General features: G+C 36.3%; 1 non-coding gene across 1 annotated transcript; it reads right to left on the reverse strand.

Moving 5' to 3' along the window:
• Positions 1-19,353: 19,353 nt before the first annotated feature.
• On the reverse strand, positions 19,354-19,460 carry LOC140521937 (U6 spliceosomal RNA). The gene has a single exon (XR_011973197.1). It is a non-coding gene; the product is annotated as a U6 spliceosomal RNA (small nuclear RNA).
• Positions 19,461-20,250: the final 790 nt, after the last annotated feature.

The following is a 20,250-nucleotide window of genomic DNA, read 5'->3' on the forward strand; positions in this document are numbered from 1 at the left end:
ATGAGACCTAAGTTGGAATTCTAACATCAAGCCATTTGGCTTCACTTGCCTTTACTTTGCTATTTTGGCAATGGGAGGGGTGTGTGTGTGTGTGTGCATTGGGACTCATTAAGGCTTAGCAACTGTTAGCTTAGGTTTGATGCTGGAACAAAAGGAGGCACTCATATGTAATTCAAAAATTAACAGAAAAAATACATATGTATTTAGCTATAGCAGAATAAATATATTCAAGAAGGATAGGGATGGAAGATTCAAGCCAATTCATCTAGCTGAAGTTCCCTTGACAAAGTTACCTGTTATGATTTACCACCCTTGTAGAGTTAAGGAAAAAAGTTCCAGGAGATTTTAAATTCACTCACACATACACACATGCACATACATGTATGTGTGTGTATATAATACAATATATACACACACACTCACAGCTGGGTGATATAGTATATAGAGTCCTGAACCTAGAATGAGACTTCTCTTCCTGAGTTCAAATCTGGCCTCAGACACTTGCTGTGTGACCCTGGGTAAGTCACTTAACCCTGTTTGCCTCAGTTTATTCATTTGTAAAATGATCTGGAGAAGGAAATTGCAAACCACTTCAGTATCTTTGCCAAGAAAACCACAAAAGGAGTCATGAAAAGAGTTCAACACAACTTAAATGACTAAATAGCATACCTGTCTCTCTATTTATATACCCAGCTAGCTCCCTGAAAAGTGATATATCTTTAAATTTATTATACATAATTATTATCTTCATCTCTTCATAGAATTTAGATAATCAACTAAAGAATAAATCAAGCATGATTTGTAGCATTTGACTACTCCCAAGTTGTAAATGGTCACATCGAAAATTTAACACTGACTCTTGAGAACTGGTATAGGCTGGTTCCATCATGGTCTTTGATATAGATATATATGACAGACAATCAATAATATTCCACCTAATCCATCAATGAGTGTATATATATACACACACACACAAATAACATCATTCATAACATGGAAATTTGAACAGTGTATCCTTGTATACCCTAAGGTCTGTAAAAATCAAGGATACACATATACTTTAGCGTTGTTAGGTCTTCTGACATTAATAAGATAGCACTGAGTTGCTCAGATGAGTTTGGAAACTAACTAGGACTGAAGTCTCACATTCAAGTTTCACCTTCTAACTAGATCGAACTGCCTTATTACTAGTAACTCTATTAAAAATTGTTATAATATTACTAGTGACCCTATTAATAATGACATGACTACATGTGACAGAAACAAATCTGAGTTGGATGAAAGTAGTTGTCTTTGAAAAATAATAATTTAATATAGTGATCTCAGAATCTCCCTGGTGTCATTGTCTTCATCCCACCCTTCAGTATGTAGAATTCTAAAAGCAGACCATTTGACAACTGGAAATCAACATTAGTATCATTTAGTCAAAAACTTGTGATGGGGGAAGAGTTCTATTGTTTTAACTCAAACAGATCCTATGAACACTGTGTAGCTGCATCATGCGTAGGTAGCCTTTACACTGAAAATTATGATCCAGGACTGGCACATGGGGATGCCTGTGTAGGATAGAAATTCTCTTTTACAAGAGTGCTCCAGTTCAGAAAACCATTAGCATCAGCTCTGCAGTCATGAAGAGAGATTGATCCTAAGGTTTATCTCAGAAGTCTTCCAGTAGCATTCAGCCCTTGGGCTACTCTTTGTATAATCTTGAACTAGAGGGAGTTTACTCATATTAGTAGAGTCAGAATTCGAACAAGGTAGAAGGAGAAAGTGACATAAGCTCTGTACTATGTCCTAAGTGGGAAAACCATAGGACAAAAAAATAAGGAAGGGAAGGGAGAGGGGAAAGAAGGGAAGAGGGAGGGAGAGATAGAGAGGGAGAGGAAGAGAGAGAGATTTAGTGTTTATCCTTTTTTCCCCCTTTTCACTTTGAAGTAAGGACCAGAAGTTGTTTAAGGTAAACTAATGAATTAATAGAAAATAGTAAAATGATAATTTATGGTCATGAAACTGTACTGCAGTGTTTGATGTGGATCAGGATTTGCCCTTTGTAGAGCATCTTCCTTCCATTGATCCTGGCAAGTCTGAACAACTGTGAGACAACATAATACAAAGGGAAGTGTACTAAAACTGGATTCAAGAGAGCCTAGGTTTGAATTTCTCTCTAGCCATGGACAAGCTGCTTAAGTTCTCATAGTCTCACTCAATGACCTCTAAGATGCCTTCTGCTTTTAAAACTGTGAATCTTATGAACTCTTAAAGCCTCCTTCTGTTTTATCCATTCTTGTTTAGAATGAATTGATCTCATAGACATTTTTATTCTATGCCTTGCACCTATTATTAACAGAAGAATGTGATAGAAATGAAATTGCTGCTTCCAAAAGGGTATTGGATCTTAGCATAGAAACAAACATATTTCCAGTAAGAAAAACAAAATGCAACAAACAAATAGAAAGGAAACCTTTACATTTATAATACATAATGACTCTCATTTTTGTAGTCTTTTAATTGTAATACTCAACATTTATAAAATGCTTTAAAGCTGGCAAATGCTTCACATACAGCATCTCATCATATCCTCACAAGTATCCTGTGAATTAGATAGTACAGGTGTTATTGTCCCCATTTTAGAAATGAGGAAATTGAGAAGGAAATTGCAGGCCCCACCAGTATCTTTGGCAAGAAAACCCCAAATGGGGTTATAAAGAGTTGGACACAACTAAAAATAGATTTGACAGCAAAAAGTTTGTTAAAATGTTGTCTACGTTCACCTAGATCACTAATTTTAGAGTTAGGATTTGGATCCAGGATCTCCTGACTACAAATTTAACATACAATTGATAAATCACTTTCCTCACTGTAGCCCTGTGAAATAGGTAGTACTACTAATTTTTTTTAATTCTCATTTTAAAAATGATAAAACTGAAATCAGAAAGGTCAAGTTATCTATTCTTGATTAAAAAAACAGAATTTCTTAGAATCAAGATTTCAACCTGCATCTCTTGATTCTGGGTCCAATGCTTTTTCCCAATTCATTTTATCAATAAGTATACATGATCCATTGTTACTTATTTACTAGTTCCACTGTGTGGAGATGAAGGTTGTTTTTATGTGGTAGTGGGATATAGGGAGGGTTAGAATCCTAATCTCTCTCTCTCTCTCTCTTTTCCTTCCCTCCCACCCTTCATCCCTACTGGTGTGTAAGGCACTGCCTCCTCTTAAAAGCTGCTTTATGAAATCCATCAAAGCAGAGCTAATGGCTACCTCCTACGTAAGGCTTTTCTTGGTTCCCTACCTCCTGATTTCTTGGTATTAGTTCTTTCTACTTTTGGAAATTATTTTATTTACATGTTTGATACATTTGCTTTTCTATGTATATACTATATTTCACTTCCACCTCCCACTTCTCATCTTCAAATGGATTATAAACTCTTGGAAGACATGAACAGGGTTTCTCTTTGCATTCTTTTTTACCTAGAGCAGGCTTTTCACATTAACTATTCATAAATAGTAGTTGAGTTGAATTGAATTGAAAGGTTAATGCTACTTCGTTATAATCTACTTAGAGTAGTATTGAATAATAAATTTAAAAATCACTCTCAAGATCAGTGATAGAAATAGGAAGATATTCTTAATATTTTCCCTAACCAGTATGATTATAAATGGGACAGGCCAGAATTACCTAGGCTCATAGGGTACTAATAGTCATTTCTTTTAAACAGAACACAAGTCACTTGTTTGAGGTTGTTGACTCATATGACAAAAAACATATAGCTAACAGGTCTAGCCCTGAGATTCAGTTCCTTCATGAACCAATGCTTTGCCTACATTTTCATAGCCCCAGGATTTATCTTGTATCCCAGACATATTACTGACAAGTTCTTTTCATGAACATGGTCAAAGATCGCATTACAGCAGATGGCTATAAATAAATTAACGTTCATTTCTGGGGAAATAGCTTAATATAAAATATTTTCTGATGGTATCCCCTATCTCTAAATTACCTTATGTTTATTTGTTTTTATTACAAGTGTGCATGTATATATATGTGTATATACATACACATGGATACATGCACACACATTTGGGTACATACATACACATGTGTATATGTTTTGCACGTGCTGTCTCTGCTTGTAGGATATAATATAAGCCCCTTGAGAATAGGGAATAAAGTTTCTTTTGTATACCTAGTGTTTAAGACAAACTAAGTGCTAATATAAAAAAAATACTGGTTGATTGAGCAATTGATTTATTCACAGTGGGTCAATGACATTATCTTTACACTGAACTTGACAATAACATGGATAGAAGTCGTGGTTCAGTCATTTCAGTTCTATCTGACTCTTTATGACATCATTTGGGGTTTTCTTGGCAAAGATACTAGAGTGGTTTTCCATTCCCTACTCCAACTCATTTTACAGATGATGAAACTAAGTCAAAGAAGGTTCAGTGACTTGCCCAGGGTCACACAACTCGTAAGTGTCTGAGGCCAGATTCAAACCCAGGAAGTTGATTTTTCCTTATTTCAGGCTTGGTACTCCTTCTACTAGACCACTAACTATTCCAATCAACTTCTCTGAAACTTGATGACTAAAGGATTACTCAAGGTACTTATATTTCTTAGTGCTTTCAGGCAATCGTTGAAGTCTCTAACTTACAGATGAGTTGCAGATTTACATCAGTACAGGGAACTTTCACATTTATCAAATTGCAGGTCCAGACCAAAACAACAACAAAACAAAAACATATCAAAAGAAAGAAAAAAATCTAGGGTTTTGTTTGCAACAATTTCGCTTCACTTTTCCTACACACTTTCAGCATCATAGTCCCACTGTAACCAAATGGCAGTAAGGTACAGTGACCTGCCATTGCATTCTGACTTTGCTTAAAAGTGCCATTCAACGTATCCCATTTGAAATGTTAACCCCTGTCAAAAGCACCAACATTTCTATTCCTTCCTTGAGTGCTTTCCCTGTCAAGCACACTTGAATATTTCAATAGTTGCTTTGTGGCTCGGCATCTATAGGTTGTGATACACCAGGTCTTCTATTAATTATAAACAGGGTCTGTGAAGAGTCTTCTGTACGCTCATGAAAAGTGTTTTTGAGCCTGGCTGTTTAGCTTTGAAAGTTTTCTAAGGGAGAGAATTTGATTGTGCCTGACTGACAATCAGCAGGCACCCCGACATTCATCCCCTTTCCTTTTCATGGGTTCACATACATCCTCCTATCAAAGTTGCTTTTAAGAGAATAAAAGTTCTGCAACATGATACATGGCTGTGTTATTTTGGAACAGGGACTCGCAGGGTTTAACAAACATCAAATCAATAGCACCAGAGGTATCATATCACATTTAGCTCACTACATTTACCCATTGACTTTGAGAGGCAGGTATTAATCCTGGCACAGGGATATTGATTCTTCAAATACTCTGTGGGAGCTCCATGGGCAATCCCTATGCAACAGATGGAGAATGTAACCCTAATAGTTGATGAGGCTTAGACTTATCTGAGTTTGTTAGTTCAAAGGCATGCAGCTTTAATGACCCAAGGGCCCATGTTTTAATGTTATAGTTTTTAAGCATCTGTTCTGGCTCCTTATTACAGACAAACATTCTCCTTGGCTTTTTATACTTTTTTTGGTAGGAGTTAATTTACTCAATGACATCTAGGTTCCCCAAGCCCACCGCTGCTGCTCTATTGCTTTTTTGTAATTGAAAACTACCACCACAACAAAACATTAAGAGAACACCGCTGTCACATCCCTCAAAGGGGGCCTGTCCCCCACTGGAGAATGTGGGATTCTCTAAACACTTCCACATGTACATGACAATAGCATGCAGCGTTTCCATAAGGTATACACAGCCCTGGATGGCATGCATTATATCTGGACACAACCTCTATTTGACCGAGCGCAGTTGGAGGCAAATTGCAACGGCCTTGGGCAAAACTGTCAAGTAGGCAGAGCTGGTTTCTGAATCATTAATCTCTTCTTTTTCTGTCCCTTTCCCCTCTATGTTACTTTTTAGAGAACCACTATAGAATTTCAGAGCACAGATCACTGGCTATACAAGGCCTATCTTTATGCACCACCCCATTTCATTATTGCTGCTTTCTATTTCTCAAAATGGTTTTGTATTTTCAGCCACTCAAGAGGTAAATGACAATTATCTCAGAATTGTGATCTCATGGGTGCAAGGAACTCTTTGGTGATGGTACACCTTCTACCGAAACAGATGGTAAGAAGTCTGTAACTTATGGATTTGGAGAATTGTCTAAGCTGTTACGTTGTGGTTAAATGATTGGTTCAAAGTGAAAACTTGAACCTGAGTAATTCTGAGGCTTGCTTTCTGTACACTAAGCATTATTCTGTTTCTCAGGGCCCATATGCTTTCTAATTCCTTTCACGCCATCAAAACAAAAAAAGTTACCAGTTATTTATAGTTTGGGTAAAATTCATTCATAACAATATTTACAGAGGGGTGGGTAGTGGGTTCTACTTTAATTTTTTTTCTGTTTAGTTACAGAAGATGAGGCCATTCTGCTTCACAAGAAGAGGAAATTTAACAGGGTGTGATCTTGTAGTTGTCTAGGGAGATTATGCTATCAAACTTGTTTTATTCAATTTGGATTTGGAAGGAGTGGGCTTTAAATAAAGGATGTTCTAGTAAAGTTTTATCACCTGTCTGCAGGGGAAAAGAAAAAAGATGGAATGCCTTTATTTGATATTCTGCATGATTCATATTTTCTTTACTATTTTCTTAAGTCTGGACAACTAATAAAATGATAAATCAGGTCATTTCATATGCTGATATCTGAGACATTAAAGCTTACAATAAAATTTTAATAATTGACTTTCACAAAGCATTAGAAATTGGCTCCAGTACACTCCTATTTTGAACCATCTGGGACCTAAGATAGCTCTAATCAGTAAGCAGGACATAAATGAGACAATTAAGGATAGCCCAAGCTGGGAGACAACATAAGAGAAAGCATAATGGGTAGAGTGGAGAAGTACAGTGAGTTGGAGGTGGTGTTGGAAAGGGCAGGTGTTGGGACATCAGATCTGTTGGGGGTGTAAACTCAGTTCCATGTGGACAGTCTCGGGTAGGTAAAAGCGAGGACTTCTAAACCTTAGAGTTCTCATGAGGCCCCCCAGGGAACAGCAGGGAATTGAGGTGTGAGACTGGGATATCTCGTGCATTTCCGCCTCTTCCCATGGGAAACGTGATGGGAGAGAGCATCCCCGCCCTCGAGATTGGCCCAGATCTGGGCACACCTATTGTTATCTAACAGGCACGGTATTCAGGTGCAAACTATGCGGCCAGAGAGCTTAAGTAGGGTCAGGAAAGCCTGAAGGCGCTCTTAGCTCTGAGGGGCCCTTACAGGACAGAAGGCCCCTCTTCCTTCTCTCTTCGCTCTTCCCTCTCCCCTCTCTCCCCACTTCCACTTCTGCTTTCATTCTCTTACTGTAAGATCTTTGCCTCCTTGGGAGATTTCTCTCTCTCTCCTAAGGAAGAGTTCCCCCTGCACATGTAACCAAGACCCTGAATAAAGCCTAACCCTTGTTCGACTCTGGAAAGTCTCTTCTCTCATACGTTTATCCGGTTTGGCCAGCCGAAGACCTGCGATAGGTAAGGTAAGACTCGGGTAGTCCTCAGGCCTCTAGGCCTGGCACAGATCAAAGACCATTGTCTTTTAAAATGTACCTTGTGTGTTTGTAGTCAAAATTTTCATGAAAAATGAGATTAAACTCACAATTTAGTTGTCAGCATTAACTCTTCACTCTCTTCCACTACCCACATGTAATCTATTGTCAAGTGACATATAGTCTACCTAATACAACATCTAGTTTTAGCTTCTCATTCTATTTTCTGATACTTGAAACTGAGCTTCCAAAAGTAGTTCTGAACATGTAATTGCCCTACTCAATAAATTCAAGTGGCTCCCTGTTACCTCTAGGAACAAATAAACAATTTTCTGTTTAGATTTTAAAGTTCTTTGCAACCAGGTCCCCTCCTACCTTTCCAGTCTTCTTAAACTTAACTCACCTCTGCGAGTAAAGTGTCTATGATCCATTGACCCTGGCTTTCTTGCTTATCTTCACATAGCTCTCCATGTTGATAATCTATGCCTTTGTACTGACTGGCCTCCATGTTTACAATATTCTCACTCCTTGCCACTGCTCCCTGACTTCCTTTGGATCTCAGCTAAAATTTCACCTTCTCTAAGAAATCTTTCTTGGTCCCTGTCATTGCTGATACCTTCCTTTTGGGGGTAGACTGGTGGTACAATAAATGAAGTGCTCTGCCTAGATTCCAGAAAATGGGTCTCATGCACTTAACAACTGTGCAACCCTGGACAAGTCACTTACACTCTGCTTGCCTCAGTTTTCATATCTATGGAAAGGGAATAATACAAGAACTTACCTCCCAGGGTTGTTGCAAGAATCAAATGAGATAAGATTAGTAAAATACACAGTTCCTGGCACATATAGTAAGTATCATATAAAAGTTATCAAACAATAGTAGTAGTAGTAGTAGTAGTAGTAGTAACAGCAGCAGCAGCAGCAATAGTAGTAGTAGATATTGCATGTGCATAATGGTTTGCATAATATCTCCCTTATTAGACAATTTGATCGTTGAGGACAAGGACCATATTTTAGCTTTTCTTTATACTGCCAGGGTTGAGCCCAGTGTCTGATATAAATTAAATACTTAATTAATGCTTATTGACTTGGGTTACTAAGTTATCTGACAAAACAACAACCATATACTTTGAGGTTTTTAAGGTGTGTGTGTGTTTCCGTGTGGGTTTGTATTGCCTTCAGGAAAGAGTAATAATATAAAAAGTATGATTTGGTTTATATAAAATATGTTTGATTCAGTTATATAAAAATAATATTAATTACTGTCATTTATGTGACTTGTTCACCATTTTGTACCTAATTGCTATGAAAGACCTCATTGCTACTGTATTTCCTTAAACAACTTTTGGAATAACTTTATGGTCAATTTTATCTGATCACACATTTAAAGTATGTTCATATTTTTTTAAAAGTGACAAGAATAAAATATAGCACCTATCCAAATTCATCACACTTGTTACTTAATAAACATTTGTTGAATTGAAAGAAGGTGATTATTAGATCTTTGAATGTGTCATCACAAAACTTTAATCATAAAACCTGTTAATGGTATTTACCTTAAGTTCAGCTTTAGACATATATTAAAAAAAAAAAAAAGTTTAAAACATGTATACACTCTTATTCTAGGGACCTGGTCAAATGCTCAAACCTCAGACTCTGTTCTGGGTCAATCTATACTCACTCCTATCTTCCAAAACTCAGATATCAACAGTATTGTAGAGCTGGTATTCAGAATGTTTGTTGATATGTGGTACAAGATTCAGGCTTATACAAAATTCACGTATATTCTACTCTACTAAGATTGGAAAAAAAGTGCTAATATATCACTTTTTTTATGTCAGAAAGAGTTGAAATGAAGAGTTCTTTGATTAATGCCAAATAAATCAAAACATTAAAATAAGCAACTTATTCCAGTGATTAGCAATCTCTGAAACTAAACAGATCTGGAGGTTTCCTTCTGAAAAGCTCCACTTTTTCTCAGCAAACTTCTTTTTTCCTCAAGGCTTTTTCAATATTTCTGACTATGAAAAGGAGAAAATCTCAAGTAAATTTTTAACATCAATGAATTTGCATTTTAAGAAGGATTGTGGGCTGAAAGTAGTTTTCAGGCACCAATCAATGGTGTCTATTCAAATCTGGTGGAGGAGGGAGTAGTTGGGAAGTAGAGCAGCAGTGAAGCCCAGGAGGCAGTTAATGGTCTACAAAAGAACAAAGAAAGGATTTGAACCAAGAATTCTGAATTTATCCAGTTTAAAGGATTTCCAATACAGTGATACACATACACACACACACATATAGATATGCATATTATATATGTATATATGTATATATGTATACACACACACACACACACACACACACACATATATATATATATATAGTATTGAATCCAAACCTTTTCTACAAAGGAAGGGTCCAAGAAAACTCAAATATTGTATAAGTAAATTAATGTGATTTCATTATGGTTGGTCATACTTAACAAGGTCTTACTAGATTTGTGGTTTCAGTGATCTAGACTTAAAACTCTTAGACTAGACAGATAGGATTCAAAGTCCAAGCTATCATACTGGAAAAGATTGGGAGCTACAGACCTAGGTTAACGTATAGAGTGCTAGGCTGGGAGTCAGGAAGACCCGGATTTTAAATTTAGCATTGGACATTTATTAACTGTGATCCTAGACAAGTCACTTAACTGTGGTCTGCCTCAATTTCTTGACTGTACGATGGAGAAAACAATTGCACCTACATCACAAGGATCTTGTGAGGATCAAATGAAATAATATTTGTAAAGTTCTTAACATAATTCCTGACATATAATAGGCATTTAATAAATTCTTGTTTCCTTCCTTCTTTCTTCCTTTCCCTTTCCTGTTAAATTGCAAAGAAAAAAAATCACAGAATCATTGATTGAAGTTTGAAGAGACTTTAGAGGTTATCTAATCCAATTTCATTTTATAAATGAGGTACCTGAAATCCATAAAGGTGAGGTGACCTACCTGCTGTCATTCAGATAGGAAGAAGCAGATCTAGACCTGAGTTTGCAACACTAGTGCCCTGATTAAATATCTAGGGCTCTTTTACGTTACACTATGCTGTCTCAATATATAGCACCCGATATGTTCAGGTAGTCTCTCATTCAAATACTACCGTGGCCCAATCCTGTACAATTTTTGAAATAACTGAAGACCTGGTGTTTAGGAGTTCAGAGAAAATCATTGCAAGAAGTGGGAAAATATGCATATATGTGCTAAATAGGGTCATTCGTAACCTCACTCAATACACTAATAATGTAGGTCTAGTTCAAGTGAATTGATATTTCTAAATGTATGTGAGGATGTAATTAATAATATACAAATAAAAATAAATCATAACTGAATTCATTTTTGTTACATATTTTCTTCATTAAAATATGCCAATTATATAGTCATTATCATGTAGGTGTTGACAACTTTTTGTTTAACTCAAAAAGGGACCCTAGTACATGAAAAGTTTGAGAAATATAGAACTAGGTGAACTATGAAGAGCAGAAGCAGAGATATCTTGCATTTTTTATAGATCATAGTCTCATATTGAATCTAATATATTGAAAATTCCTTTTCTCATTTTTCTAACACACTTTTGGGTAAATTGGAATAATGTTTGCCTCTTTTAGGATAATATGTAAAGTGCCAAACATTTAAATTAACATAATCCCAGATATTTTTTAGAGTTGGAATGAATCGATGGCATACTAAATTAGGATAGAAAAAAAGGAAAACTGCATTTCAAAGTTCAAACTGTACAAAATAAAGGGGAAAAAGCCATGATGTTATCATTTTACAAGATAACAGTAGTCTTTTGCGAATCTTTAATATCTAAAATGCTCCAAGTGCTTAATAAAAACTTCAGTGATGTGAGTGAACAGTGTAAGGTATACTTGTCAGGATCTTATCCCTTTCTCTATCATCTTTATCCCTTTATGAGCTCAGGCAAGTTATTTCCCTTCTTTTCTTCTCAGAACACTTCTCCATTTACAAAATATTTCCAAGGAGCTCCATAGTCAAAGTTTAAGTGAAAAGTATATTTAAAGACTGCAATTATCTGGCAATTAAGTCTGTCGAAAACTGAAAGGAAGAATCTTTGCTTCCTATACCAAAAGGATTTGAACCATCTGCTAAAGTTCAATGAGAAATCCTGGGATTTGATGAAACTTGGGAAGTTATAAAAGACTCAGAGAAAATTAGTCACTAAGATGGTGTAAGAAGGAATACAGAGAATCATCTTTATTTCACATAACATTTCCAAGAGTTTTAATTTTTCTAGACCATGAACTATAAAACTTCTAGGACATTAGGGAAGTTGCAGGGAAAGAAAACAAAAAGAACCATGGACAGAGCTTTCTGATTGTGCCAATTTATCATAACAATCGTTCTGTTCCCAACAGTATCTTACTTCAACAGCACTGAGGCATGGAACATTATCAGTGCTAACTGAAGCAGGACATGTTACAAAGTAACATAACAGTAAAGAGTTGATCTCAGAGGAGGCAGAGAGGGGTGGACAGTATCATTAATAACCTACATACAATTTCTGGGAATCTACATATAGTAAACAAATCACAAATCTATTTCTAAAGATGCTATATAACCACTGTAATCCCTACAGAAAGGTTAAAGTATTGTACAAACTAGGAACTTCTATGAAGAGAAAAACTCTTCAGAAGAAATTATAAGCTGGAATTTTCATCTAGGAGAACAAATATAAGTACCCTTTAGCCTAGGGGTGATTTCTGGAGTCAGATAAACATTAGATAATAGTTCCAACAGTGGTCTTAGAAACAAGGTTCCTGTATTTATTTGTGTCAAAATATTCATCAAGCCCTTTGATATTATAAAAGCTCCAAAATTCCAGGGTTTTTGGGAATGCCTACCTGATTATAATGGGAAAAGAAAAAAAAAGTCAGTTGAATTTGGTTTACTTTTAGGTTAAGTTAAATGTTTACACGTAATCAATTTTTGATCAATGATAAAGTCCCATGATAAACTGACCTCATGTCCCTCAATTATCATTCACTGGTTTATTCCAAAAGTAAGAGACTAAAAAAGAAGTTGTAACTTTCCTCCATATGGCAAAATATACCTGAAATAATTTCCCTTTATTATAAAAGCTTTAATTTCAAGAAAATTCCATCACTTCACCCTCTTTTTCTCAATATTGCTTGTGTGTGTGTGTGTGTGTGTGTGTGTGTGTGTGTGTGTACTTTCACATTCACTATGCCATTTGCTTTTCATGCCAGTGAGGCAGAGAAATGAAAGAAGAGCTTGAACTTATTCATTCCTAAATGACTTAGTCAGTCAATGACTGCCTACTATGTGCCAGCCACAGTGCTTAGCACTGCATAAAGATCTATATTCATTTATCTTACAAACAATGCTGATATCTTTAAAAACACAACACTTCTTAAAGTTTGGACCTTCACTATTTGGCGAGGTAACTGGGTGATGGTATTATAGAACTAATAATTCAATGTTCTTCTGAGATAATTTGTCTGACCACTTAGTTTTACAATGATGGACATTTCTTTTTAGCCCCTGGTATCCTTTAAAAATAAATATTATATCATGACCTTATTTGTCATCCTTTAATAACTATATGTAACATGTTGTAGGGTACACCCCATAACTTTCCCAGATGCTTATTTATCCTAGGATCGCAACTCTATATTTCTATGAAATTCTGAAATCTTCAACCTGAGATAGAAGTAGGGGACAAATAACCATCAAACAAATAACACAATATGTGAGAACAAGGAAAAATAGCACACCGAGAGACACATATTAATATTGTGCTCTATGGAAGGTCATCTCCAAAGAATGCATTACCTAGTAATTAAATTACTGATAATGAGTCTTTAAAAAAAACAAAAACTCTTGCTGTATAGTGGAAACAGCACTAGTTTTGGAATCAAATGAACTGTGTTCAAATCCTTCCTCCTACTTATATGGACCATGACATCAGGGAAATGATGATGGGATTTGCAATTGGCTTTGGAGAGAGAGAGACAGAGAGAGAGAGAGAGAGAGAGAGAGAGAGACAGAGAGACAGAGAGACAGAGAGACAGAGAGACAGAGAGACAGAGAGACACAGAGAGAGAGACACAGAGAGAGACAGAGAGAGACACAGAGAGACAGACAGACAGACAGAGAGACAGACGGAGAGAGAGATACAGAGAGAGATAGAGAAACAGAGAGACAGAGAGAGACAGAGAGAGAGACAGAGAGAGACAGAGAGACGGACAGAAAGAGAGAGAGACAGAGAGACAGAAGGAAAGAGAAACAGAAAGAAAAACAGATAGACAGAAAGGAAAGAAGAAAGGAAGGAAGGAAGGAAGGAAGGAAGAAAAAGAAAGAAAGAAAGAAAGAAAGAAAGAAAGAAAGAAAGAAAGAAAGAAAGAAGGAAAGAAAGAAAGAAAAAGAAAGAAAGAAAGAGAAAACCTCAAGTTAACCAGGCAGCTTCTGACAATCAAAAAAATTTATCTTCCTTTGGAGAAGAGAGGGAGAGGTTAACTTGGGGTATACTGAGTAGATTTCTTCCTTGTTCCCTCCCTCTCTTCTCCTTCCTTCCTTCCTTCCCTCCCTCCTTCCTTCCTTCCTTCCTTCCTTCCTTCCTTCCTTCCTTCCTTCCTTCCTTCCTTCCTTCCTTCCTTCCTTCCTTCCTTCCTTCTTTCCTTCCTTCCTTCCTTCCTTTCTTCCTTCCTTCCACAAAACCTTAAACCCAGTTCACTCTGAAAAGCTCGTAGATTGCACCACAATCCCTGCCCAAATTGCTCTTAATGACTGTATTTTGGACTCTTCTACCTTAGAGAGAATGTCAATGATAACTGTTTCTCTTTGGAACAGCAACCCAGAGGGTCTTCCCCTCTCAGCTTGTTTTTTTTTTTTTTTTCTTCTTTTTTTCTAATTAAAGGGGCTATCCCTTGACTTACTTCTTAAAGAATGGGTGTTACCTCCATCTAAGTGAGTACCTGGAAAGGCCTAAGCCTAAAAGGACGAGGGTCTCCCATTGCATCCTGGGCCATTTCTAGTTCTCCAGATGAATATCTTACCTCTGGACCCAGATGGATTTGGAGACGAAAGTGAGGATTTGACTTTGCACAGGCCTCCTTCATTCAAATCAAAGCCAACTGCAAGTCATGAAATCATTTCTCTGATGTCATGGTCCTCTTTGAAAATGAAAGATAAATACAAGAACAACCTACTTACATGACCTTAGACAAGTAAGGTTCCCTCTCTAGCCCTCAGTCTCCTCATCTTTTAAAACAGTATTAGATAGGAGCTTTTGAGGTTTCTTCTAGTTATAAACCTATGATAACATACTTAACCAGTATGGTTAAAATCTGATGGAAGGGTAAAAGGATAGGGTCCTTTTCCTCAGGATGAGAACTTGCCTACACTGGAGCTTGTTTACACTCTAAGCAGAAGGAAGGTCTCAATTTGGTTGGGGTCCAACTCAAGATCAAAGTGCGTGTTCCCCAAGATTAGGGGTAATCTCAATCAGTTATGTCTCTCAGATGCCGACCTTCTATAGGAGCTGGATCTCAATGAAGAAAGAGAGTACAAAAGCCTGGATCCAAATCTGACAATGAGTTATTAATCTAATAGTAAAATAATAATTTATCTCAGTATTCTCAGGTTCTTAGCAGCACCACATCAATTGCACTTGCTAGAACTTACTTCACTGGCAACTTTTAAGGTTGTAACAACCATGTCTCAAAGAGGCACCACTTTACACACTGCGTGTGTCATTTATTTTTGTGGAGAAGTCAATACTGTTGGCTGGAGGTGGGGATGAGGGTGGTATATTCTAGTTTAAATTGTACGTAGGACCAATGATACATGCCATGTCTGTCTTTGCCTGCATTAGGAATATTTAATATTTACAGGTTTGTTTGTTTGTTTTTCTTTGAATGCAGTCTAACTGACAAAACAAAACAAAAACAGAAAACAAGAAACAAAGACTTTTAGTGAGAGATAAAATGTTTTAGAATATAAGGAGCACTTATTATTCTCATTCAGCATAAGCAGTCTCTGCTCTCAGAAAATCCAGATGATCTACTGTTGCTTAAGAGAAAACACATGGAGAGAAAATGGTATTTGTTAGTTCATTTCATAAGCCCCCTCAAACCTCACAAATCAGTTCTTTTGTTTTGCATGTGCATTACCATCTAGCTCCTAATTTTGGCTGCCAAAGATTCTCTTTTTAGATGAAGGGCTGAAAATCAACAGTGGCACCTGGTGGTTAGATAATACGTTTGCATCACTTAGATGGTTTTATCAGCATCCTCAGGCAAGCCCATACAGGTTTTTGCTGATTTCTTTTTTTTTTCTTTTTCTTTTTTTTTTTTAGTGTTGCTATATGTTTGATTTCATGCAATTACGTTAGAATATTTTTAATGGTCCCGAAAGTAAAACTGAGTAAAATCAGCTTAAAGAACAAATGGAAGAAGACTTTGTGTTATTTGATTCTGCCTTCTCTTTCCTCTTTTTTCCTCCATCCTTCCTTTCCTCAGTATTAGCTCTGTCTTATTCTAACACATCTTAAAATAGTTATTTCCTTTTTATTTTTTCTACGCAAGAGAAATAACAATTACTGTTTAATACTCCCAATTCCAAGTAGGAAAATAAGCCTTGGAATTCTTAGCATACTTTCATTTTGTTTTTAACTTCTTAAATTTATGACTCTGCAAATAAATGAGTTAGTATTCTTTCAGGCATAATATTTTTTTTAATTTCCTAGAACCTGAATCTAGTGATGTGAGAGATATCAAAGGCAAACTAATCCATCTTCCCTCAAGTGGCAAAAAATAAGTGAAAATCGAAGTTGGAATGACTTGGCCAAGATTACCTAAGTAGTAAGCATTGGACTTGTGAATTGAACCCAGGTCTTTTGACTCCAGATTATATGCTCTTCTTTTTTTGGCACTTAATTGTATTTTGTTTCCTTTTCTTCTTTTTTATTTCTATTGTGAACTTATTCTACTACGTTATTATTCTTCTTATTTTCACTTAATTCATTTCAACAAACAATCATTACGTTTACTACATGCAAGAGCATCTGCTAGCAACTAGGATTAAAATAGCAAAAATAAAATTGAGCCTACTTTCATAACACATACTTTTCTTTGAGGGATACATAATGTTGATCAATCAACAAGAATTTATTAAGTGTTTATACAAAAATAATTTTAAAATGTAAATTTCTGGATAAAGACATTAAGGTGTATGTGTGTGTGTGTGTATGTGTGTATGAATAATTGATGGGAGATGGGGAGATCAGAAAAGGTCATGTGTATGTGAGATGGCATCTGAGCTATTTATTACCATAAACTATGGATTCCAAAAACTAGATATGAGAACAGAATACATCCCAGATACAAATATAGGCACAGAGACAGGGTGTGGGGTGCGATATATGAGGATCAGATAACAGGACAGTAAGACATCATGCAGAGAAACAAATTTCAGAAATTGAGTGAAAATGGCATGGACCAGTTACAATTCAAATTTAAATTAAAAACTTAAGGGCATGTGTATGACAGAGGGTCTATCTATCCACTTGGCACCCTCATGCTGTGAAACTCATCATTTCTCTGCTTCTAATCTTGTAAAAATATGGATTTCAAGTCTCCACTTACACACAAGCACTTTCTGAGAATGTAAATTTTCTTTTCTATGTCATCTTCTTGTGCTTATATCAAAATAGGTATGAAATTTAAGCCCTTATTCCAGTGGGATCATGTTAGCCTCAATTATGTAATGGGAAAAGACATAATTCAACAACTCAGCTCCTGCAGAGGTCTTATTCAATGAAAAAATGAGTTCATCAGTTCATCACAATTTCTACCTTTCAAAGAGAGAAAAAGCTATTTCATGATGGGAGGAGGATAGTTAAGAAAGACTTGGTCAGAGATGGAAACTTCAGTATCTTTCTTTAAGGAAAGTAGCATAACCAATGTAAAAGGGCCATAAAAGGAACCACCCTGATCTGTCAAATTATAGGATCTTTAACATAGCAGACCGGAGAAGTAGAAATGAAGCCTGGCTGAATGTTCAGAGGATTTTAAGAGGGCAAAGAAATTTTTTTTTTTTTTTATTGATTCCCATGCGCCACTAGCAGTGTCAAGGATGGTTGGTGCATGAACCAAGAAGAGCCACCAAGTCTGTAGGAGAGGAACAATTTTCAACCTCTATCCTTTCTCTTTTTTGTATATGTCACTTTGGACTCAGACAGTGGTCAATGAAACTTTAAATATAGAGGGGAATTTCTCCTTCACTCTCATCCACGACAAGTAAATCACCTCAGGGAGAACATCTGCTCTCCTATTGAATCCTGGGCCTGGATTTCAAGTCCAGGGCTTCCTCTGCTCTTTTTCTGTTTCTTTCTCTGACCACAGATAACTGGTGAGTGATCCTGATAGACATTTTCATTCTTCTCAAATATAGTGTGAGTTCCAGGGCCCTCAGGTATGTTGTGGGAGATACTTTCTACAACTACAATTTTCCTATTAAAGAAGAAAAACCATTTTAGAGGTAGACAGTATCTCTCAACTTTGTGAAATCAGTCTCCCTGGACCTATGGAGAAGTAAAAAAAAAAAACAAACAAACAAAAAAAAAAAACTTTTGCAGAGTTTCACAAAGTTATATATCTCCCAGGAGAATATAATGGGAGTGTAGAATTATTGGTTGTGCTAAAGTATTTGTTAATGTTTTAAGGTTTGCTTCTGAACATAGATAGACAGACAGACAGATACTGATAGATATAGATCCACACATATTTAAATAGCAATGGAGGAAATGAAGAGTTGTACTCTATCTGAGAGGGCAGCTAGGTGGCACAGCAGATGAATTGCCAGGCCTGGGAATCAGGAAATCTTCACTTCCTGATATGCTTAGTAGCCTCACATGTTTAGTAGCTATGTAATCATTGGCAAGTTCCTTAACCCTGTCTGCTTCAGTTTCCTCATTTGTAAAATGAACTGGAGGAGAAAATGGCAAACTACTCCAGTATCTTTGCCAAGAAAACCCTAAATGGGGTCAGAAAGTCTGGACATGACTGAAAAGCAACTAACCAACATACCTTGGATGTACTTTGTATATTGATCACCTTTTTTAGAAGGAAGAGATAGATACTAAATATGAATCATAACTGAACTTTATGAATTTTTTTAGAAAGTCAGGGGTGAGGAGAAGAGGCAAAAATTCATGAAAAGCTTAATATCTATTTTAGGACTCAGGATACTTGGTAAAAAAAAAAGGCAGGGTTAGATTGCATAGAAAATTTGGTTACTATTTTTTTTTTTTGTCAGCCCAAATTATTTTTTGTTGGCATTTTTTTAATTAATTAATTTAACTTTTAACATTCATTTTCACAAAATTTTGGGTTCCAAATTTTCTCCCCATTTGTCCCCTCCCCCCACCCCAAAACACCAAGCATTCTAATTGCCCCTATCACCAATCTGCCCTCTCTTCTGTCATCCCTCCCTTTCCTTGTCCACATCTTCTCTTTTGTCCTGTAGGGCCAGATAACTTTCTATACCCCTTTACCTGTATTTCTTATTTCCTAGTAGCAAGAACAGTATTCGACAGTTGTTCTTAAAACTTTGAGTTCCAACTTCTCTTCATCCCTCCCTCCCCGTCTATTCCCTTTGGAAGGCAAGCAATTTAAAAAAATGTGGAACACTTCATGAGTTTGCGTGTCATCCTTGTGCAGGCGCCATGCTAATCTTCTCTGTATCATTCCAATTTTAGTATATGTGCTGCTGAAGCAAGCACTGGTTTTTTTAAAACACATTTTGAATTTGCAGTCAGAGAAATGGGGTTTGAATACTGGGTCTTCTACTTATCATCTGTGGAATACTGGGCAAAGCATTCTAAGTCTCTATGGCTCTATTTCCTTGTTTTAAATAACATAAAACAGGTTGAATGAAGTGACATGTGAGATACCCTCTAATTCTAAATATATATTATTATTACTTAGAAATCAGTCCTCATATTCATTCGAAACCACAAGATTCATTTTTGTCTCCCAAAAGACTTTTCCTAAGTAATGTTGAGCTGTAGATTGTCTCCACCTGTGCTGGTTTGTTTGTAGATGTCTGGAATTTTCACATTTTCCCAGAGAAACACTGTTTTACATGATAGTTAGGGTTTTAGGGCAACACATAAAAGCTTATTTAATATGTAATACAACACACCTACTAATAGCTCATACTATTCTACAATGTTTGCAGTACTATGGAGCCTACCAAGTACAACTGTGTTCTTATAGGGAAATTCATTCAGAATTTCAATCTGAAACACTAGGAATACGTTCTTCTGTGCCTTGGTCTCTTACGTTTTCCTATACTAAAACCATCTTTTCTTTCATTTATCCACATACTATAAAGGGAATCTCAACTGATGTGATAGTTTGCAAAGTTCTAGGAAAACAGATTAAACTGAGGAAAGGATGGGGGACAGAGCTATTAATGATGCTGGGCTAAGAAGCTATGAAATGTCAGCCACTCATTTCTATTAAAATCTCCCCCAAAAATCATGGTTTTCCATTCTTGGACATCTTCCA

The sequence above is a fragment of the Notamacropus eugenii genome, chromosome 1 (assembly GCF_028372415.1).
Source record: "Notamacropus eugenii isolate mMacEug1 chromosome 1, mMacEug1.pri_v2, whole genome shotgun sequence".
NCBI lineage: Eukaryota > Metazoa > Chordata > Mammalia > Diprotodontia > Macropodidae > Notamacropus > Notamacropus eugenii.